Here is a 23,969-nt window from a genome sequence, read left to right as displayed (position 1 = left end):
TTTTGCTTAATCTATCCTTGAGCAGAAGCCAGAAGAATACTTCATACTTCCTTTGACGTTTAGATTTCCACAGCCAAAAGAAGGCAGGATGCACACCCCTGCTCCCAATAGTAGTTCTGTATTCGTTCCAGGTTCAATCGTTCTTGCATCGATGGTCACGCAGTTCAGGCAAATAAATCCTCGGATCAGTTGCCGCAGGTGGCAAGGCAATCGGAGAGGTCAATTATGGTTAGTGTTAAAGAGGGATTTTTAAAGAGGGATTTGATGGAGTAGCTAGTGTTAGTGTTATCTATTGGATTGAGAGATTGCGGCTGCTTTGAGGGAGGAAAGAGGAACTGTGACGGCTTGGCACGCATGCAATGATAAAATAGTGGAATATGGGATTTAGTGTAGAGTTGTGCTTAACTGCTATAGCTCACTGTAGCGCCGCTATAGCCCGCTAATAGGGGCAGTTAGCATCAACCACTATAACCCGCTATTTTTTATATTGCATGCAGGAGAAGCAGCAGAAAAGGGAGGAAACGGCTTGGTGGATTGGTGGTGAAGGAGATGCAGCTGCTGCTTTGCTTCCTATGCAACGGATGGAGGCAGCGGCGGTGCAGAAGCAGCTGCCAGCGACGTGGCGGGAGGGCGGCTGGCTGAGGCGGGCATGCTTTGGCCGTCCGCTAGGAGCGACCCGCAGGGTAGGCTGGGTCCCACCTCTGATCAATGGGACAGAAGGAAGGGTCGGGATGACATGACAATACGCCAAGGCATGCATGTCGGACGACAGACAGACGAATATGAGCGTACGGGGATCGGACGGTGTCTGGAAAACTTAACAAATAAAAACTTGAAAATCGGCATGAATCTGCACAATCAACTAGATTATAGAAGGAAGGCGGGTATAATTAGGAGAACTTACAGATACAATCAGATTATTCCAGAACGTAACCTTGAAAGCTTTATGCAGATCAATACATGAAAGGAAGGGCCTAACAGTGCAATGGCCAATGAAGATGGTTCATGAATTATGGACAACCAAATAATTTGAGTAATACAAACTGGACTATAATAAACAAATATCAATATTTTGCAGATCCAAAATATGCATCAATAAAAATAAGAATTTTAACAAATGACTTGAATCGTTATGCATGTACATAGCTAGTAAGAATAATTTTAAGCACTGGGGAGCAAAGAAGGCAATTAGCAACAGATTATAAATAATAGAAAACAATTGGAAAATCTTACTTGCAAGCTTACTGTCATCAAAGGAGACAGGAGAGACAACAATCTTGAATACAGGAAAAGAAACCTAACAAACTAAAACAAAACATTAGGCAAGCTTAGTGTCCTCAATGGAGACAGGAGAGAACAATCTTGAATGGAGGAACATAAACCAAACAAACTAAAAATAATAGGATTTTGCAAATTACATCAAGTAGAGGACTTCATACAAATGACCATCGTCCTGGTTGGTTTAGGAGGATACATGCAACAGAAATTTCATGACAGTGCTCATATAAATGATTGTGTGATAACTTAAACTGAGATTGCATTCTTGATCCACTCATGAGTTTATTTTTCTAGTCACAGACTCACAATACAAGCTCTACACCAAAGGCAGAGCAACATGAAAAGACAAAGATATATATATTTGAACATTTCCGTATAAAAAATACAAGATATATACTAATAATATTTTATTAATCAGTAGGCATTACCTCCACTATGGTGTTAGGACCTCCGTACCATATTCTTCTTGTATGTACCATTTATTGTTGGTCCTTTTTCTCCATTTTTTTTAGTATTTTCTCTTCTCATCGTATGGTGGGAGGGTGAGGATCATGCAATTCGGTATAGTAGTGGCTCTATATAGCGCAACATAGAACTTGCCATAAGACAACAAGTTTAGGTAAGTACACACCGACATCGGAGATAGTTAAGTGGCGGGCTCAGGATTTGAGATATGGGTATTCAAAATTTTCAAACAGTGATTTTTTAATAGCTTAAAGTACGGATTCATAACACATAATTGAGTACCAATATCATAAAATTGATCATAAATTGTTCAACTTATAGACAATAGATGTACTAAATGATCAACATGGCAAAGGGCAACATCTTGAATCTAGAGAGAATTAAAACAGCAAATGTCATTGATTCATAGAGGACTAAAACAGCAAATGTCATTGCAATACTAATATGTTGAAATAGAGTGCAAAATTGCCAATCTAACAAAATTATCTTACCCATTTAGTAATGCTTGCCGGCTTGCTGCTGCTGTGTGAGTGTGTGGCAGTGTCATGTCGGAGAGGCAGAGAGAGAATGGAAGCAGGATTGCATGAAGAAGGCTGACTAGCCAAGCCGCCAGGAGCAGGCCACTGGCCGGGCTGCCACGCTCCTGCGCCGGCACGCACCGGCCGTCTCCACACAAGCTGTCGCATTGCCGCCTCCCGCCGATCGCCACTACACCGCGCTACCGCCTACAAGCCTAGGGTAGGATTTGTGTCGAGCCGTCGAGCGTCGGTCATGGGGAGATGGTGGAGTCAGATGGAGAGAGAGGCTGAGGGGCGGGCCGGGGTGGATAGGTGGGCTGGTCAATGGGTTGTTGGTCCATTTCAGATGGTGGTAGGCTGGGTGATTGAATAACCTGTATTCTTAACCTTTTCTCATTTTTTGAATATAGATATAGATGCAACATTATGTACTACATATACTTAATTTTTTGACAAAAATAATGCGTATTCAACTGAATACTCTTGAATTCAATGGGGCCTGCCCTTGGCCCCCTACAATTGAAGCAGTTCATGGCAACTAGGGTTTTATGAAGGTGGTTTTCTTCACACCCCCACTATTCACCCCCTGACTGTTTGAAGTCTAGTGGGCATTTTTCCCATATACACGCGCAAAACAACGTACTGCTACCAGGACAAAGGAGCAAACAAAGTTGAAGGAAATCAAGAATAGACTTAGGCGATGATAACGATGATGCTAATGCCCTGTTCGACTCGCCCGAGTGCTGTCCGCCTCGCCTGAGGGCTCGGCGGTGTCTTTTTCTTTTGACCGAGGGTATCTGTGTAAAATTCCGAGGACTTCTCTGTATTGAATCTGAGGATCCCGGTGCAGTTATTCTTCCAGTCTAAGGATCAGATCGTAAGTTTTTCCCAGACCGACTCTTTTAATTCGTTTTATATCGGCAGAAGCTTGGAAGTTTCATCTTAAATCGAGGAAAAATCGGAAAAATGTGAAATCACTTATGTTGGAATTCTTGTTCTGTTTGGGTTCTTACGAAATAAGTAATTTTGGAAGATGTACATAAAAATATTCAGAAGTGAATAACTCAAGATGTACATAAAAATATTCAGAAGTGAATAACTCGCCTAATGCACTTGAACCGCCCCAAACGCAGCCTCTCTCTCTCTCTTTGCGCAAATTCTAAGTTGCAAGAATCTAAATGTGTACAAGCATGAATACAAGTGACCTCCTGCATGTGCCTGTCGTGTAGAAGCTAATCTCGGCGACGGAACCTACGAGCTCGACCCTGCACTGGAGGAAGAACTTGCTGTGGGACTTCATCATTTGGAGGGTGAGCCCGAGCTAGACCAAGACCCCAAGGAACCGCTAACTTTTCCTGAAGGCAAGCCCCGGTGCATGCTTCCCTGTTTTTAAATTACGTCATATGTTGATGCTTATTATTGTGCATTTACGTTTATAGGAGTTGAATGACGCCTTAGATGCATAAACTTAGTATCTTTCTATGAACACTAGTTTTTGAAGTCGAGTAGTTGCAATGCTAAATAGGACTCGGTAAAAGTCGAGTGATTGCCTATCACTCGCAAGTTATAGGAGTTGTTTGTTTACTTATGTTACAACCCTAAGGACGACGGGTGGGGCAGGGCCTTGTGAACTATTTTGGTGGTCGATGGATTGCCCCGTCTGTCTAAATGAAATTGGTTTAGGTCGAAAGGTGATGGTGTTCGTGATCAAGTGTTTGAAAGTACTAATCTCATACCTAGTATGGGATGGGGAAGCCTACTACCTGATTGAACTGGGGTGTGGCTTTTACCCCTGCTGTCCCTGGAACGTGGTTCCCATTGTGCATCATGTGGGTGCAAGTGCGGTCACAGTGCAGCAATAGGCCAGGACTGTGGAGCATTGCATGCCAAGGGAAGTTTGGACCTGACACGCGCCTAGGAATTGATGGGGACGGCTGACAAATGAAGCGACCCTTCGTGGTGTACGGATGTCGTGAGATTAGGTTCGCTATGCATGGTTAAGAATTTCGAATCGATTTGTCTGCCTCTCACAGTTTGGGACTGCTTGATCGCTATGTTACTGAGTAAGAATGAAAGATGATGGTGATCTAAACATTGTTACTTGCTTAATTGCTTGGAAACCATTGCTTGTTTAGTAGGGCTGCTAACCTAGAATGGTAAACAACAATAGAACTTGTGGCTAAAATGTTGAAAGTAAGGATCTACTGTAGTCGCTTTTGGCAAAACAAACCCCTCAGCCAAAAAAAACCTTGCATGTCTAGAAGTTGGTGGATTGGAACCACCCGTTGGGTCAGTCTTGCTGAATATTAGTTGCTCAGCCTTATTGTGGCTTAACTTTTCAGGTGATGTTAATAGTTTGGCTGCTAGCACCACTTGGCCGACCCAGCTCCCTCCAGGCTGGACAGACGAGTGGGATCCCTCCTCGGACGTTGAGGGCAGAGATTATTGATGTCATGATTGGCTTCTTCATTATATCATGTATCGACGTTTAGCTTCTGCTTGTTTTCCTTCGTCTGGTCGAACCTTGCAAACTTGTTGAATTTTGAAAAACTCTAATGTAATAATTTGTTGAACTACGTTAATGTGATGGGAACGTTGTAATCTCTGTGCTACTCACCTTCGTGTGAACAATGCTTCTCGATCCTGTGTAAGTGGTTTATCGGATGAAATCCGACGGACGACCAAGTTGACTTGCTTAAAGTGCATGATCGCGTGTCAGGCGACTTAAGTGCATTTTAGTCAGGTTAATTTGTATGGTTCCGCCACACCAAGACAGTAGGCTGTAAATAGGTCTACAAAACTAAGGGCTTCACACAAAAAGAAGGGATTGACTATACTGAAACCTTCTCGCCTATCTCGAAAAAAGATTCATTTAGAATCGTTATGGCATTAGTAGCTCATTATGACCTTGAGCTGCATAAGATGGATGTTAAGACTGCATTCCTTAGCGGTGATTTGCATGAGAATGTGTACATGATGCAACCGGAAGGTTTGTTGTGGAAGGCAAGGAACAAATGTGATGCAAACTAAGGAAATTCATTTATGGGTTGAAACAAGCATCCATAAAATGATACCTTAAGCTTGATTAAGTAATTAAGAAACTTAGCTTCATTGAAAATAAAAAGGACAATTGCATGTATGTTAAGATCAAGGGCAGCAATATTATCATCCTAGTACTTTATGTGGATGACATCCTGTTAGCAAGTAGCGATAAGAATTTGCTGCATGAGACAAAGGGTTTTCTCTCATCGAATTTTGACATAAAGGATCTTGGTGATGCCTCTTACGTTCAGGGCATTGAGATTCACCGAGACATGTCTAAAGGTGTGTTAGGACTGTCTCAAAGGGCTTATGTGGACAAGGTCCTTAAAAGATACAACATGCACCAAGGTTCAGGCACGGTTGCTCTAGTTGTTAAGGGAGATTAGTTCGGGTTATTCCAAAGTCCCAAGAATCAATCATGAACTAATTGGATGAAGTCGCTTCCTTATCCTTCAACTATTGGAAGCAGCATGTATGTACAAGTGTGTACACGCCCTGACTTGGCCTTTAATACCAGGATGCTTGGCAGATATCAATCTGATCCAGTATTGGGTCACTGGAAAAGAGTTAAGAAAGCTTTGCGTTATATGCAGGGCACTAAGAATTACATGCTCACGTATAAGAGAACTGAGAATCTAGAAGTTATTGGCTATTTAGATGCTGATTTTGCGAGTTGTGTTGACACTAGAAGGTCAACATCAGGTTATGTCTTCACACTTGCAAATGGGGCAATATCGTGGAAAAGCTCCAAACAAACACTTATAGCAGCATCCACAATGCAAGCTGAATTCGTGGCGTGTTATGAGGCCATGGGGCAAGCTGTGTGGCTTAAAAGTTTCATCCCAGAACTAAGAGTAGTGGACAACATAAATTGGTAAAAGATCAAATTGCACCTCGACCTTCCTTGGGAAATCTGCTAAGGGAGAGAGAAGATTGATGAGAGGTGGGAGGGACAAATATCTACTCAACAATCATTTAGCTGGTGGATCCAAACACGCCTAGCTAAAATTTAGCTAGCTAAAAAAAAGAGGCACTAAAGTTTTAGCTAGCTAAACATTAGCTAAACATTAGATGGGAGGAGCCAAAAAGGGCCTTATCCATTTACCTCTGGTGTGGATGCATCCCTAATAAGATGTACAAACTCACGGATATACTATGGGTTCCCCATTGGTGATGGAATCCTAATTCAAATTGTTTGTTCAAAACTCTTCTTCTTTTATAGGCTCTCTTCCCCTCCACCCGGCGTCCTGTTTTACAACCTCTACGGTGCACTCCTTGCTGCCCTCTAATCAAGTGTCTTTGCATGATGCGATCACAAGACTATTTATTTCTTAATATCCTGTGTTCAACAAACATTGCTACATATAGGGCTCTGTCTCTCTCCTGTGTATGTACATTAGGAACCAATTGTGGTCGTGAATTGGATGCATTTTGATCACCTACGGTGAAATTAGCATAGCATATATTTAGACATGTTGTAGAGCCTATCATTATCCAAGACATCAAGTGAGGTATTATTCTACTTAGACTAGGGTGATATCAGCTAAGTCCATAATGTTGTCATTGTCTGTCTCTATAGCCCTGTGCGCATACCCCTATTTATAAATAATCCTCTGATAAAGCATGCCTAGCCTCGTCAAGCAAGGATTTGGAGCTATGCATGCGTTTGGATGGGTGTCGAGTTCACCTTGTAATCTGTGTTGGCAAGTTTCTTCTTGCTGCTGAGAGACAGCCAATTTGACTCGCCGGGTTCAGCAAGGTTTGGCCTGCATGTCTGGGCAAGGCGAGGCAAAGCTCGCTTGTCAACTGAATGGCCCCTAAGAATATGGGATCATATTATATAATAACACAATATATTAATATTATAACAATACCTGATAACTAGGTGGATATTTTATCATAGTCAATATTATGGGGCTTGTATGAATCATTCCTACGTAACCGATAACTATTTCATTGTGATCCACGTTTTCCTTGTTGAATGCAGCATCTCTTTCTACAAATTGTTTGCAAGGACATAAGAATGAAATAGAGGGTAGCGGAATATGATGCCAAATTCAGTAGTACAAATTGCTATCTATAAATACTGGTTAAGCTAATTGGATCATATTATAAAACAACAGAATAATCCTTTGCACATGTCATAACATTAAACATACCTGGAAATTGATGGATATGTTCGCATTGTCAGTGTTATGTTCATCAGGAACCATGTTTTCCATGTTTAATTCTTTGACCTTTCTTTCTTTTATATGATTCACGTTGCTTCTTATTTCTTTCATTTCTACATTGCTGCATATCAAGTCCTGCCCCCTCCCGCTTACATTCCCTAGGATATATGCCTTGTGGCCGTGAATTGGATGCATTTTGAGCATCTACAAGAAATCAGCATAGCATATAATCAGAGCTTGCACCGATCTACTTGAAAGGTCACCATACATTTGTGTATTCATTAGTTACCTCCATTGGTGGCGTTCCATAGGTCTTGGAATGGAGTTAGACGGCAATTCTTTTTCACCAGGTCCATCTATGATAGTCTGACAACCGCACATCAACCAATTGCTGCTATCAACCATCAATTGGAAAATTATTCTATATGAACACTATCGGATATACTGCTCCGAGGATAGCAATGGATATAGGAAAAATAGGCTCTGCTATGAATTTTGAAATTTAAAAAAATATGAAGCATTAGAACTAAAATTCAGGCAGATATCTGGGCACAGATTCAGGCACAAATGTTGGCTGTTGCTACTATATATTGATGCTGACAACCATCAATTGGATATAAAAAAGATGCTATCAGTTTCAGACATAAGAGATGCTCACAATTTAATCTCTAAAATTCATAACCACTTGTCCATTGAGATTCTTGTTTTAGCACAATATCAATAAGACAGTTAAGGAAAGGTTTAAATACTTTGCTGGAGTTTTGTTTCTGCTTCTAGGATACTAAACTCATGGCATACAATAAATAATTGTACCTTAGGAACTACCTAATTGAATTTCACAGCCATCATTTGGATGTGAGTTGTGGAGGATCAGCTTTAGTTCTTCTCTCTTGTGTATATCGTTTACCCAGAAACTTTTCACGATGGTGCTACCTGAGACCTGTAGAACACACTTTGAAATAAACAATCATCTTATTGAGGTGTTAAAGTTCTACTGGTCATTATCATATCATCAGAAAACCAGCCAAAATCGTCTAGAGTTGTTGCTGCTATTTGCCTACCAGCAAACTCAACATGCCTATCTGAAAATTAGTGTTGTATACAGAACATACACAACAAAACTGAGCATGGCCATTACTGTTGAATCCTGATGCTTCTAGGATACTGAACAAATTCAGAACCACAAGAAGGAGTGGCATTTAACCACTAAGCATCAATTTAATTACTTGCTTAGCACCATTACATCCCAGTAAGTACTGTCCTAGTTTTTAAAAAGAAGTACCATATGTATTTTCTCAACATAAAACTGCTACTACATACATCAAGATTTTATTTCGATAGCAAGCGACACAGGTTGTCATACTGAACTATAATTTCAGAAGGACAAGTTCAAATAGATCCTTTGTCATTGTAGGATAAATAGTGTTACAAGTTCAATATAGAAGTCTGAAAACATGATGTAACTAAATTAAATGGTTACAATTAATGAACAAAAGTCATTGATAAAGACATGGTTTTGTAATTAGTACTCCAAGGAAGCACGATCTCAGATCTCTGAATGAGGCTACATAATTATTAATTATTTGAAGTTTAACGACTTAAGGAGAATATAGGACAATAATATCGAATACTTGTGAAGCTAAAAAAATACCTGTTTCTCAAGCTCTGCTGTCTGGGATTCAGTTGGCCTAAGCTTCTATTCCACTAGTCCAAGCTGAATTTGGAAAATAAACTATTGCTCCGAGTACAACAATGGTAAAAAAACAGTCCCCAAGATGCTATGAGTTCCTGAAATGAAAGAAGCAAGCATTAGGTCTAAGATTCAGGCACAGTATTGGCACAGATTCAGGCACAAATGCTGGCGGTTGCTACAATTGGTCACAACCATAAATTGGATATGTAAAGGATGTTATCAGTTTCAGACATCAATTGGCTGGAGTTTTGTTGCTGCTTGTAGTATACTGAACTCATGGCATATTGATTGAATAAAGACACAGCTTTTGCATGACACAGGGCTGTTCATCAGGTTTGCTAAAAAATGCAAGTGACATGAAGAATTGAGAATATATGTATGTCTGAGCCAATCAGTATTCAGAGTGCATTTTTTTTGGATAATTTAAGGAAGTAACAAGTCTGGATCATGGGCAGATATAAACCAAGGTAACCGGCATTGCTGAAGGGTTGAACATGGCCAATAGTTTCTGCTTCTAGCATACAGAAGTAACCAATTGATTGAATCATTTTTTTTTCGAGAATACCAATTGATTGAATCCTCCCAGCCTATTACTTCCCTGGACAAAACTGAATTCTTTTTTTTGAACGAACCGCACAAGATAGTGCGAGTTTCTATTGATATAGCAGGAAAAATACAAGACTATAGCCTTGGGAGGCCATAGGCAGGAAAAGAAAAGAAAGGAAAAAGAAACAGTTCGACTCGCCCGGTTGGATTGGGACGTCAACGCGGGTAACCACTTAACTCAAAACCACTAAACCCGACCGATTGGATTGAGACATCAACGCGGTTGCACCACTCTACTCAAACAGCAGCAGGTGGCACCTCCAACAATCTCGCGCTCATGTAGTCGCCGAACCTCCAGGCGTCAATAGGGAACCGAAAGACACAGACCGCACCGTACCAAGAAGCCCACCGCCATGTGGGACCCAACACCGTAGTGGCGCTGCAACACCACACTTCACCTGACGAGTGATACCACCTAATCCGGACCTCTCACAGGCTGCCTCGCAGTCGCTACCATGAAAACACAACGCACGGGGGCCTCACCACATCCGCCGTAGGACTCTACCTCGCTCTCATCACCTTGAAGAAGACACCACGTGGGGGCCTCACTACGTCTGCCACAGTACTCCATGTCACGAATCCGTTTCTTTTGGCGCCGTCGGAATGGTGAGCAATGTTGCCTTGCTTCCTAAGGTCTCCATCAACAACCAAACCACTGTCGTAGGTCAACTTTTCCTCATTGTGTAGCCCACGCACATAGCCTCCGCTGTCTTGCCAGCAAGCCAAGGAAGTCGCTTGCGCCATCTTTCAACGATGTACCGCACCGGAGTAGCCCAGCAAAGTTGAGCAACTTGCCGCAGTCCACTACCAGCCTAGTCATCCCACGATGTCTTGCTGCAAGCGCCGTCCTCCGACGTAATCCCACGCTGCAATAATAGCTGCCAAGCAATGCCTGCCGCCACGGTTCGCTGCAAGTAGCCAACCCGACAGTCATGCGACGACCCCTGGTCGCCATCACAACTACGATCGCCCCCACATGAGCTTAGCAACCCCCATCAAGCTTGCCATCCTGCACCATGCTGCCTTGCCACGCCGCCACCGGTAGCAGCCTTATATGACCATCGGCGTCACCAGCATTGCCATAAGCTGAGTTGGGTCTCTTAAAACGATGCCTCCAAGGAGGGCACAACGCCAATGGCACCGCCGTCGCTCGTCCATAATCTAGATAGGGTTTTCACCCAGAGAACCCCGTGCAGCAGGGAGACAACGCCAAAAAGGCGTCCCCCAATGGGGATAACGACGCCATAGGGCGCTGCCGCCATCACCACCAGCAAGATTGCCAGCAAAGGCTTTCGCCCAGAGCATCTCATCCCTAGTGCTGCATACACCCAGCCCGGCAATACCAGGACCATAGCCATGGAGGGCCCCCCGGGGCACCGCCGCCACCGTGCCTCCTCATCCGCTACCACTGCACGCCCACGGCCTGCTCTCGCCGCCATCCGCAGTGCCACAAGCTCCGCACTCGCATGCAGTCTGCACGTCGCGGCCGCCACCAAGACCGTGCGTGCTACTCTACCAGATCTACCACCCCCGGAGCCACCAGTCCCGTTGAGCTCGGCGGCACTCCGGTCAGCACGCCCCTCCACGCCCGCGCGCGGCCACCACCTGGGTGGCATGCCGACGCGCCGCTGCCGTCCGGTCGCCTCCGTCACTGTAGCACAGCCCCGAGCGCCGCAGGGCCTCCTCTGCACCGCATTCTCCCTTGGCTTACCCCTCGGTCACGCACAGCTTGCCAAGCACGCGTGCCACCGTTGCCCCAGATCCGGTCGGGCCTCGCCCTGAATCAGGCGTGCGGCCTCCTTCTTCCACCGCTGCTAGCCGCACCAAAGATGGCCGCTACTCCTTCTAGCCGCCGCATCAACCTGCCAACCGCTCCCGGGAGCTCCGACTCGCCCGACCATGGATACGTCTTGTGCGCCCACGCCGCTCCCCGCTTGATGCAGTTGCGCACGGCCAAGACCTGGCGAGATACCCCGCCACCGCCGTCCTAGGGGGCCGTGCGGATTTCCAGCGGCCCCCTCTAGCGGCGGCAAGGGGAGGGAAGGAGGGGAAGGGGTGGCAACGGTTAGGGTTGTGAGTCGCTGCTTGAGTCGCCTGAGCGGGAGGGCGACGCTGGCCAGCTTACTAAAAAAACTTGATAATTCACATTGTCTAGCGGCTAAATTACACATGAGTGCAAATAACGGTACCCTGCTGAAATAACTATAACGGTTTATAGCGATAGCTATAGTGGGAGATTTAAAACCTTGCAACCAAATATATGTGCATCTTCTCAACAATTTCAAAATGGCAAGTAGCAAGCTTCATGTTCTCAAATAATTCTAAACCGCAAGAAGGAGAGGTATTTTAACCACAATGGTACTTTCCTAGATGTTAAAAAGAAGTGCCAACTAATAAACTTCAGGACTTCAATTACATCAACTTTTAATTACAACAATTTGTAGTTTGAATGAATTAGAAGCCTAGCTAGGATAAAACTAACAGATTATATATTGACCTAAGCAAACAGGTGTAGGTTAGAAATTTCAGGGTAGCGTCCTGCATATCCAATCCTGCAGGGGATTGAGGAAAATAGCTGAACACAATTTCAAAGAATATCTAAAATAAACTGAATTCTTGTCAGATCTTTAGTACTGTTAGATATTGAACTAGCTGAACATATTAAAGTACTTAACATATAGAGATCGACAAAAAATAGCTGAAACTTTCCTTGCAACAACTTGATGCATGTGATTAGTGGCTACCGGCTAATAACCTAATGTTCAGTAAGCATCCAACAATTCGTACTTACTGAGAATGGTAGAGCAGCCGGGGGCGTTGATGCGGCGTCATGAGCTGCCGTTGCGGTCGACAAGTAAGAAATGCATTATATATGTAAGTGATCGGTCAGTAGATGAATGGGAGAAAAGCTAATGTGCAGAAATGATTTTTGGAACAAACGACACTAAACCTGATGTCTACCTCCTGGCGCCAGTAGGGATCTTGAAGCTGAGCAGGGAGTAACTACATGATCGTTACGGATCGAAGTCCATCCAGAATTAGTTACATGCGGGAAATAATTTTTCAGAACCACAATTAAGTACCAAGCATCAATGGCAGAATGATCGAGATACACTCACGTCGATCAGGTCGGGGTGTGTGTGATGGCGGCAGCCGCGCTGGCGATGATAGTGGCCGCGTGTCGACCTCGGGCGGCCACGGCAGTCTCGCTCGCTGCGTCCTGATGATGACGGTGATCGAGCCATAGCCCCTAGGCGTGAACGGAGTTAGTGAGGTGGTGAGCCCCCGGGGCAGACGATCGCAGGCGGTAATGATGGCGGCGTCGGCAGGGGCTGGCTCCCGCGTGGTGGCGAGCCCGGCCAACGATGGCTGGTAATAACGGAGCGGCGCACGGGTGGGAGCGGACGGCGAGGCGGAGCGGATAACAAGTGGACAGGCACGGCGACGAAACAGAGCGATGGGAGTCGAGGTCACCGATCCGTTTCTCTTGGAAGCACGCCGTTCGTGCTTGGCGGCGGTTCGATCCGGGCGAAGTTGGATCGCGAGGATGGCGGCTTCATTTACTGGGGTCTGGGGAATGGGGATGCGGCTTGCGGCGTGCCGTCGTGCGACCTGTGCGACGTGCGCGGAAGTGATAAGAGGACTGGTTCGGCTGGGCCGTTATTTGTTTCAACTTTCAACTGGGCTGCAATGAGTTACAAGTCTACCACACAAACAAGATTGGAAAACGGGCTCGTACAAGGCCCAGGACGCTGCCATCCGCACGGTCGCGGGTACCGCTGGCCCGAAAGATAACCTTCATGGTTTGCGGCCACGGCGGCGGTGGCGGCGGCGACGGCGACGTCGGGCCCAAGAGTTCCAGCGGTCTGCAAGGCGTGGTCGAGAAGGCTAGCATCGGCTGGGATGGGCGTGGGCGGAGGTGGAGAGGCGGACCTCTAGCAGGGCGTGGGAGGAGCCGTCATGCCCGCCGGCGCCGCCGGCCGGGGGTGCGACGCGGTCGCGCTCAACGACGAGCTGGGTTTCTGGATGGTAACCTCTGATTTGGTGACGTCCTATTAGCTGCTCTAAGCGGATTGCGGTGATTAGTGGCTCTCTTTCTAGTCTCAATTGTTCTGTAAATTTGTTTATCTGAATGCTACTACTTCTCTATTACCGCTATATTTTGCTGAAAAATGTCCTGACATTGAGGAGAAAACACATGGCAACAGACCTAGGATGAGGCATAATGTGGTGACCATTGGTACCATTTTTGTGCAGCGGTGATGCCTTTTTGTTTTTGATGCAGAGGAACCCACATTAACGAGAAACAAACCACGATTCTAATATCATATTTGTTGATAAATAAGCGACAATGCTATATCTGTGTTAATGGTGCTAACCTCACATTCTTTTTTGTTCTATTTGGAATTGTTGTCGCTTTTCAAAAGTGTTTTCCTTTCTAATTTGGATGCAGTACTTTGAAACCTTTGCTTGCCATAAAAGTTAGAGTAGATCTAACTGGAATTAGTCAAAATTCTTTAAACCAACTATATTTCACAGAGCAGCATAACTACTGCAGATTGCCACTTTGTGCAATGTGACTGCATTCTTCCCTTATAGAAAAGCCAAACAACTTCCCAGACCGAACTGATGCAAACTACTAATCAATCAGTTCCATATTCTAGTTGTTAATGGGCTAATTACCTGTCTGAGGTTCCAATTAATGGTTCATACTTTCGAGACTAGCAATTGAGAGCAGATGGAGTTAATTTACAAAGGAACTAGGTGAACACTAGAGATAATTTACAAAGGAACATACTCCCTCCATTCCAAAATAAGTGTTGTTTTAGCTTTCAAATTTTGTCCTGCAAAGAGTGTTCTTTTAGCTCCTAGTGAATCGCATCTAATTAAAGCAATACCCACATCAATAAAAAAGAGGGTATGGAGAAGTGTGTGGAGCCAATCAAATGAATTTATGCTATTTCTCAGGTTCCAATGCACATAAATTTACTTAGGATCCAGAAAACTAAATAGACATCACAACTTTCAATAACAACTAGTATGAATAATAAGGGGTAACATGGTTATTTCTCACAACTACTATGTGTCCAAAATTTTCTAAATGAACACTTATCTTGGGACGGAGGGAGTATTTATTATTTATTGCATCAGCCAAAATTTTAGGTAGTCATGATTCAAAACTAGAATGAGGACTTCGACATCTAAACAAGTCATTGATCACAGAAAAACAGCAAAATAACATGTCATATAGATGCCACGATTGGTCTGAAGGTGCTAAGGTTACAGACCTTATTACATCAACATGTGAAAGTGGTGAGGTAGAGAAGACTTCAACAAATAAACTACAGGAATATGACATGAAGTAGGTGCTTCATAGGTCTGTCTACAAGCCACGCCTCTCTGACTCAGGAAGATTACCTTTGTTAGGTTTGCTTGAGCTATCTGGTTTGCTATCACTTCTGTTGTTCTTCATTTGCTGAGTATCAGAGGGGATTTTTTTCTTCCGGATTAACTTCTGAAGTTTTCTCATAGTTCTTATCTGCATCTGTGGAGATATCCTTCTTTTGCTGCACTGTTCCAGACCCCAGTGGTGTGGTTTCATAACCCTGCTTTACATTTTCTTGCAGTGATATACCAGACCTGTCTCCTTTCAGTTGCTGCTCTTGCTTTCTCTTCTCAGGGAGTGAAGGCAATACTTCTTTGGATGTTGATAAGCTAGAAGAATTTGTTGTCTCTTTCATTTGCTTGCCACCATCTTTTGACGGTTGAGGCTCTTTCTTGTCAGACTGTATCTGCAGCTTGGATGGCGCATCATGTGTTGTTCCTTGAGCCTGTTCAGTGATATTGTCACTGGTATTTGCCAAGGAATCTTCATCTTTGCGCTTGCCAATTCTAGTGGTTGGTGTTGCATCGTCGCCTTGCTTCTTCTTTTCAGCTAACTGAGCCCTGGATTGATCTCTTGGTAGCTCTTGTCTGGCTGCTTCTTCCTGGTATGTTTTGTTATCTTCTGGTGACTTCACTGCTGGAGGTACAGAAGCTGGTCCAGCATTCCTCGTAGCTTGCCCACCCAGCTGATCATTGGGTGATACCACACTAGTTTGAATGGTTTCAGCAATACCAGTCTTCTCCTTCCTTGTGTCAGATAAGGAAGATACTGGTGGAGATGGTTTTGACAATTGACCTGCATTATGTCATGATTATACCTATGATCAGCCAACACACCAAACATTATAGCTTATAAAGGTTCTAAAGAATCTCTCCGTAAGACAAGGACTAGTTGTCCTAGTGAAAAAAGAAATGTAACTAAATTTATGCATGACAGCTTAGCTGTCTAAAATAGTATTGTACTTAAACTTAATTTGTTCCATAAGAAACACCTAACAGTTTCCTGCTATATGAGAAATGATTTTACAGTAATGATGCAATGTCTACAGAAATGCAGAAATTTTACCTGAAGTGTCATGGGATTGTGTCTCAGGACTTGGTGCTAGCCTTCCTGGTGTAGTTGGGAGTGTGGTTCTTAGATCACCAGGAGATGGTTTGGCTGCCTCATTCTTGCTATTAGCATCAAGATTTCCTTCTCGGAGAACTGCAGAAGCATTCTGTCCACCCAAAGCTGGTGCTCCTACTGGTGCAGTCAGTTCTGCACCTGGATCAGCTGTTGCTGCTCTGGTTGACTTATCACCAGGGGTTTTAGGTGAGGTAGGGCCTGCTCCTTTAACTGGTTCTGTAATTTGTTGAGAACCTGAAGTTGGTTCTGCTGCCCTTTTGTTAATAATAGATTTTTTTGTTGTGTCCCGGTCACCGATATCTCGAACACCGGGGATTTCTTCTTGGCCAACTGGTGCTTGCTTCCCACGGGTATCAAGAATTGGTTCTTGGATCAATGCTGAAGTACCTTGACTGTCAGAAGCCTTCCTTGTTGCCTCTGGAGCTTTTCCACCCATGGTGGAATTCTTGTATGTCTGTTCATCACTGATAACACGAGCATGTGCATCAGCTCCTTGCACAAGTGCTGAACCACTTCTAGCATCAACTGTGGTTTGCTGTGGTGCTCCTTGTGGTCCTCTCATGCTAGCATCTTCTGTTTTGGACAATTTGTCAGTTCTAGGAGCAGCAGGAGGTACTTGTTGAATGGGTGGTGTTTTTTCTGGCCCAGAAGTAGCACGGTCATTGTAAGGCACTCCTTTAGGTGGCAAAATGGCTCCCCTTTCATCTGCTGTCTCTGGAGTGTAAGGAGCTCTTGTGCCTGTTGGAGGAGTGGCTGGTACTGTTGTGGTTTTCTTTTCTCTGTCATGGACATCTGAAGGCATATTGGATATGGCAGGTGCTTCCCCCTCCATGGCAGGGTCTTGAGAATCTGGAGCGTCTGGATCAAACATTCTCCTGAGCCTCTTAGTTGAGAATCTTTCATCTTCATCAATGCCACCTTGAGTATCTTCTTCAGATTCTACTTGCAATGGTGATGTGCCAGATGCTTTCTGATCAGCAGGCAGTGCTTTAGCTTGCTTCTGGGCATCCTGGACACCTGATTGTACTTCCTGGGCTCTAGGTGGTGGAGCCCGATTTTGATCAGCCTCTGTTGCTCTCTTTGCAATAGCTGGGTAACCAGAGTATGTAGATTGTTTTGCAGTTTCACCTTGAGCATAATGAGTGCCCATTGCACTTTTCTGTTTTTCACCTGCCTCAGGACCGACATAAGTGTGTGTAACTGTCTGTTCAGGAGGCTTTCCATAAGGTGTTTGTTGTTTTTGTGTGTCAGGCTTGTCAACCTGAGGGTGGACGCCAAAAGGTTTGCTCTCACTTTCACTGTAATCTGGTTCAGTAATTCTGTGGGGAGATTTGGCTGATCCTTGACTGGGCTTGTCACTAGCAACTGCTTCACTGGCCTGCCTAGCTCCAGGGGTCCCAGAGGGAGCTTGTGGACTGGGCTTGGCAACAGATCCTGCCTCATATTTATAGCCACTGACCTTAAAAAATCCAGAAAGATGGGGCTTATCAGGAGCTTCTTTGGGTGATATTTGACTGGTTTTGCTAGGAGATGAGGCATCTTTGTGGATGGGCTTCTCGGCATCGGTTCTCTGATGCATCTTGGCAGTGGTAGGAGTGGAAGGCTGGGTGAAGAAGTTACTTTTAGTGCTCTGGACACTACTAGGTGGTTTCTGAGTGGTAGAATCTGTCTGCCGTGATGGTGGTTGTGTTTTTTCAGTGGTTGTAAAGAAGCCACCTTGATTTCTTTCGACAGGCGAGGAAGGCTTATGTTCAGTGGTATTTTCATGTTCTCGTGGAGCTGGTGAAATAGAGGTTATGATGGTACCAGTGCTGGGAGGCGCAACCAGCACCGTCTGTGACTTTGTGCCCTCCTGCTGCCGATGGCTTATGTGAATGTCGCGGACAAACTGTGGCTCTGTCTGCCATCGCTGCTGCTGCTGCCTCTCATACTCCTCCTTTATGTGCTCCTCCTCCACGGTCTTCATGTCCCTCAGCACCTGCTGCCAGGAATCTCGGGCTGAGATCCTGTTCCACCAGTTTTGCACATTCTTCCTTGAGTCATACAGGTAGGCAAATCTCTCGGATGTAATGACATGGTGGGTACCAGGCAGATGAACAAGGTCGGCAAGAGTGAACTTGTTCCCAGCAAGGTAATCGCTCTCACCAAGCCTCTGCTCGTAGACTTCCAGAACTTCCTCCAGCTTCCGCTTCTCTCGGTTGATGTCTTCATTGTTTTCATCATCCTCATCATGCAGTGGGAAGGCGATATGGCAGAACAATGCCCGGCTTGGAGGGTCGAAGGCATGCTCCTCATTCCGGAGCCATTGTTCAATGGAAGCCCTCTCAAGGACATCCTTTCCCAGAAGGAAAGGATACCCCTGATGCTCATAGGTCTCTGCTAGATAGCGGCAGATTGCTCTTGAATCTGCAGTTTATGGGACAGGTCAGTTCTGCATTCTGTCTCAAGGTGTATCATCTATATTTCTGGTTTATTTGCTTCACACATTTATATTTCTGGTGTGATTCATGGAAAGAAGCACCATTTTGTGTTGCTACCATGCAATCCTGCTAGTACAGACATGTAGAATACTTTAATGTATATATTCATTCTGAAAACATTTCTATAAAACATATAAACATCGTTGCATTCCGTTTCCAAATCGTGATCCTGGAACAATTTGCTTCTAAAGCTTCATGCATGATTGGGAACAAACCAGTTTACATTATAACAAGTGCATTGTAATCAAAAGAGTGGGTAAAAAATTTGGAAATAGAATGCTGAAGGATGAACATCTAGACAGAGTAGTCTTTGTTTTGTTTTGTAGTTGTCATATTGCTAGTCAGTGGAAATCCTATATAATCTTATTTTTTTTGTGAGGGAGGAAGAAATTATATTTATTGGACCTACAGATTGTTCCAATATCTTTTTTATTCTTTCTGAGAGTTACTTTTGGTATCAAGAAGTATAGTTATTGGAATGTGATGCAAATCCCTTATACTTAATTGGCACCATAGTAGTCTTTGTGCATTTTTTCTTTGATGTACCCTGCTACTCGCACACTTCCCATTCTAATTGTTTCAGGTAGCAGGTGATACTAATAATAAGAATTGAGAATGACACATATAAAGGTTTACTTTTTCAAATCTAGCGCATTTTCATTGCTCTTCACAGCAATTACTGCTAAAAAATATCTTCAATCTTTGTGAGAGAATAGTATCATCAGTATGTCTCCTATATCAGTTTATACACTGAGTTGATCTTTTATGCACAGATTATGTAAGCTCTGCTTCTAAAGTTAAGATTATTAACTTAGTAGTTACTTTGAGGAAGAAAATAGGAATTTTAAATCATGTCCTTTGTGGCTGCTAATATACTGATGTCATAACAATTTTAGATCAACAGAGTATTACAAAATGCTGGCTTATAGTATGGCCTTTTCAGCCTGAACTAATGTGCAAGAAGATTAAAAAAAGAACCTAAAACTAATTGGAAGCATTTTTTGCAAGTCTAGTGGATGAACATGTTTATTATGCACCTTTTCCCGTAAAGATTCTGCCTTGGAATGATAATAATCACCTTATGACCTTTTTTTTAATCTGATTGTTTTCTACTAATATGATCATTTTACTTGTGGTTTACTTCTTGCTTTCTCTGAAAGATGTATATTCTGGCTTTTACTCAAAAATGTTATTCATCAAGCTTCTCATACTGTTTTTCTTTTTTGTATGTCACTGATTTAAGTTATTCACTTGGACAACAAACATATGATTCTAGTATGTGCATGTGTGGCTTGCAAATACTATGTCACTGTAACTATGCAACCCAATCGTTACACAACAAGCTAGGGGCATTACCTTGCAGAAACAGGGGACCATCATAGAATGGAACCGGAACACTTCTTGATGCCTGCAGAGACAAATGAACATGATACAAACTTTAGATGAGGGTTGAGTTGTTCTAAGCCAAACAAACTGCTGCTTCTACTATTTGGGTGTTGCAAAGGACATTGGGACATATACCTGGAGGCTGAGTATGTCCTTGTAAGAGGCTTTGATTGTCTCAAACTTGACATTTTTCTCATACAGGCATGTGAGCACCCTTGACACATCTGGTAGGATCATGGACTTCTCATGGTACACATTCACCACGGGAGGCCCTGCTCCAGTGCTAAGGCTTGCCATGGAGGCAAGAGCTCAGGCTCACTGGTTGGAAGAACTGAAGTTAATGGTGTGCAAGCGTGGTGACCCAACCGTCATTGTTTTAATATTAGAAGGTTCTGTTCGTGCCTGCCTGAGGAAGCAAAGAGAAGATGCTTAAAGTGTGGTTGAGGGAGAAGCAGGACTAGAAATAGATAAAAGGGAAAAGGAAAAAGAAAAGAGGAGAAAAGCAAAAGGTAAAGTTACCTACATCTGGAGGATTTGGATTGTGGATGATCTTATTTATAACTTCATGCCATAAGTTTATATGTGGGGAATTTTGATTGTGGGCGATGTTTAAAGGGAAAGAGCAAAAGAAGCCTATTTGCCAAGGAACTGGGATCAGCTGAGCTCTATGTGGCTTTATTCATTCTGCACAATTGCTCAGCTAAGTGACTTTATTCATTCCTTGCCGCTTTGATCAAAGGAGATGCAAATTGCTGGTAGGGAAGCACACAGGTTATGCCTAAGAAGGCAAGCTTAGCATCAGACCCATGATGTCCCCTACACGTACCGGCGTACCAGCAGACAAACTGGATGGGTGATGGACGCCCTGAGTTTCCTAGGCTTTTACCATGCAGAGAAACTTCTTTCGAAAAAATAGCTTGTCCCCAGGGATAGGAGCAATATTGAGATTTACATGTAGCGTGATTATATTGTCTACTTTTACCCTGCATCAAGTTCTTCCATTGGAATTACTCACCTAGCAAGGCTGTGGGCACCCTTGTTTGCTTTGCATTCATATAAATGATTTCTTGATACAGCGTATCGATTTGAGCTCCATTTGAGTAATCTGCTTTGAAGATCTCTTGCACGCAGTCCCTGCACAGGATAGGATTATCATGAAGCATAGAGGCTGCAAGCCCTGCAAGTAGTGTGGTCCTGCAAAGCAAACAGGCAGAGCATGAAAGGAAGTGCTTCAGTTCGTAATAAGGAATACTCCTAAATCTTAATGCGTTCGCGCTAGTTAGTAGTTATAATGTTTATTGGGCAAACCTTCTGAAACTTGGCGATTGAAGAGAAAGAACTCCAGATCTGCTTTTCAAGGTGCATGTTAGATGACGGGGATCGTGTATTCCTGTTTGCTCTTTTTGTTTCAGAAATGATATATGGGAAGTGCGAAAAATATTTCTAAAAGCCATTTGGCTAAGGAAAAATATTGTGAACATTAGATGCATTTGAGGGTGGCAAGTGGAAACTCAAACTTAAACAGCGATGCTTGGAGTATCCCCCATATGGTGATGATATATGCACTAGAGAAAAATTGAATAGCACATACTAACATTGATGTACTAGTAGGCATGCAACGGTAGTGAGTTCATGAGTATGTTCCAGGCCGGACGGAGATGAACCGATGCATTTTGTTAAGCGCTACCTTTTTGTGGCAAATTTGTGGCTTCCTGCCTGGATAAAATCGACAATCATGAGCAAGCCTTTTCCATTGTAAGTTCAGAAAATAACTAGCAATCAAACTACGCTTTGCCAAAAACATTTATCTGCCAAGAAATACTGTGTAATTAGAATGATTTAGCACAACTGAGAGTTACGTGAGGCACCCATATACGGATCGGACAACTGAGAATCCGGCACAACTTTCATCTGGAGGATAAGGCTAGTCCCAGTGCAAGGTTTCATCGTACTGTTTCCAAGGATGCCACATCATCCCATGAGGTGTATTCTCATGAATGAAACAGAGAGTCCCAGTGCATAGTTTCATTTCACGATTTCATAGGATGACCATGACATTTAATTGTGAGGCATGTGATTGGATATGGTTAGATGAAATGAAACTCTATAGCCCCCAATGCAAGTTTCATAGTCTTGGAAACAGTGTATACACAGTTTCATCCTGATGAAACTCCTTCCCTCTCTCACTTCATAACTATCATGCCATGTCATCACATATGCTGATGTGTCACTGTATTTAATGTGCATGAAACCTCTATGAAACCCTAATAGTTTCACTACGACCTTTTGCAATTAATGATGTTAATGATTACTGCAATTGCTACAAATGCTGATGTGTCACACGTTTTTCACACAAAATACGGACACATGCGATCTGTAGGACTCGATCCCAGGACCTCTCACCACCTCATTTGAGTCCTCCTTACTATTCCAACATAGAAGTTGTTTCAAAAAACACAGAATTTGTTACTGGTGTCGATAGTATAAACTCTCTATTTCAACCTTTGTGGAAAATTTTCAGAGGGGTTTCGACGAGGGTTCGCGGGACAAGGCACCAGGTGCCATTGTCGATGAGGGCTTTGGAACTTGCCCACCGTGACAGCACGGCAGTCGTTGGGATCGGCAAACCCACTGTGGTAGTTTGCCGGGATCGGTGAGATCGACGAGTGTGCTGTAGTGAGGTTCAGAGAATGAACCGGACAGAGGAACCCAGTTTGGGACCGAATCACCGGTAGGTGTTGTACAGGAGCAGGCATTGGAGCGGGTGCGCGAGGTTGCGGCATGGGAGCTGGGCCGGCATGGGGAGGTGGGGCGAGGCTTGGTCGACGGCCGTAGACGAGATGATAGGAAAAGTGCGATATAAAAAGGTGCTCCCATATGGCTCATAGTTCTTCCATATGATTTGCAATATTATGAGAATAATCCAATAATAAGAAAGGCCCAATAAATTTTAATGCATACAAAAAAAATTTGCGAGAACTTGCGTTCATTCTTCACTAACAGTTGTGTGAGATTGAGGTAAGTGGGTAAATTTTGAATACATACAAAAAATATGCAAGAATTTGCTGCCGGCCCGATAAATAACCTAAACCATTTGTAGCGTCTAGCCAGGACAGATAGAGCTCACAACTGAACAACATTTTTGTCTTCTCTTCCCTATAAACGCATGGCCAATTCCGTCCTCTGAAGAATCACAATACCGGTTGACTACTGATCACCCAACAAGTCTTTAACGACACGATTGAGGCATAAATCTCCAGAACTTTTGAGATACGCATCCACACACTCACACACTCAAAGATGATCAGTGAACTGGATGCCGATGGGGTTGTAGGATACTTCAGGGGCAAGAGCATCCTGATCACAGGTTCAACAGGCTTCCTAGGGAAAGGTATGTTTTCAATTTTTCACGGACACATTCAATAATCTTCCACAGGGTTATCATCTCAGATTCTAAGCATTTTTTTTTGTTTTTTGGTCGTTGTGTAGTGCTCGTGGAGAAGATACTGAGGGTTCAGCCTGGTGTCAAGAAGCTCTTCCCCCTTATTCGAGACATCGACGCCGAGTCCGCAAAGCACAGGGTTCAAACGGAGGTGAATGGATTTTTGTTGTCCCTTCCCGTCACACTTTTTGAAGTCACATCTATCCAGTCTGATTTTTTTCTCCTGGAATAAATGATTGCTATATACGTGCATCAATTATAATACTGCGTGTAAGGAAAATGGCCATAGATCATAATAATCTTGGTGATCAATGACAATATAGTCATTTGAACTAATATGTTTGCGAGATGTACCTTTGTAGGTGTTTTGTAGGTCC

The 23,969-nt window shown here is 43.7% G+C and overlaps 1 long non-coding RNA gene and 2 pseudogenes across 4 annotated transcripts; 2 read left to right on the top strand and 1 right to left on the bottom strand.

The window, feature by feature from the left end:
• Positions 1-13,512: 13,512 nt before the first annotated feature.
• LOC117862244 (uncharacterized) lies at positions 13,513-21,230 on the top strand. Of its 4 annotated transcripts, none has more exons than XR_004641920.2 (4): positions 13,513-13,802; positions 15,401-18,415; positions 18,521-18,708; positions 20,008-21,230. It is a non-coding gene; the product is annotated as an uncharacterized lncRNA (long non-coding RNA). The 4 variants fall into 4 exon arrangements; XR_004641921.2 differs by having other exon boundaries at positions 13,513-13,851; XR_004641923.2 differs by having other exon boundaries at positions 13,520-13,802; positions 16,252-18,415.
• On the bottom strand, positions 14,987-20,447 carry LOC140223141 (uncharacterized; annotated as a pseudogene).
• Positions 21,231-23,187: 1,957 nt separating the features above from the next.
• Positions 23,188-23,969, top strand: part of LOC117861540 (fatty acyl-CoA reductase 1-like) — a 52,989-nt pseudogene continuing 52,207 nt past the window's right edge.

The sequence above is a fragment of the Setaria viridis genome, chromosome 6 (assembly GCF_005286985.2).
Source record: "Setaria viridis chromosome 6, Setaria_viridis_v4.0, whole genome shotgun sequence".
Taxonomy (NCBI): Eukaryota; Viridiplantae; Streptophyta; class Magnoliopsida; order Poales; family Poaceae; genus Setaria; species Setaria viridis.
The sequence above is the reverse complement of the archived record's forward strand: the minus strand, read 5'-3'. Positions and strand labels throughout refer to the sequence as shown.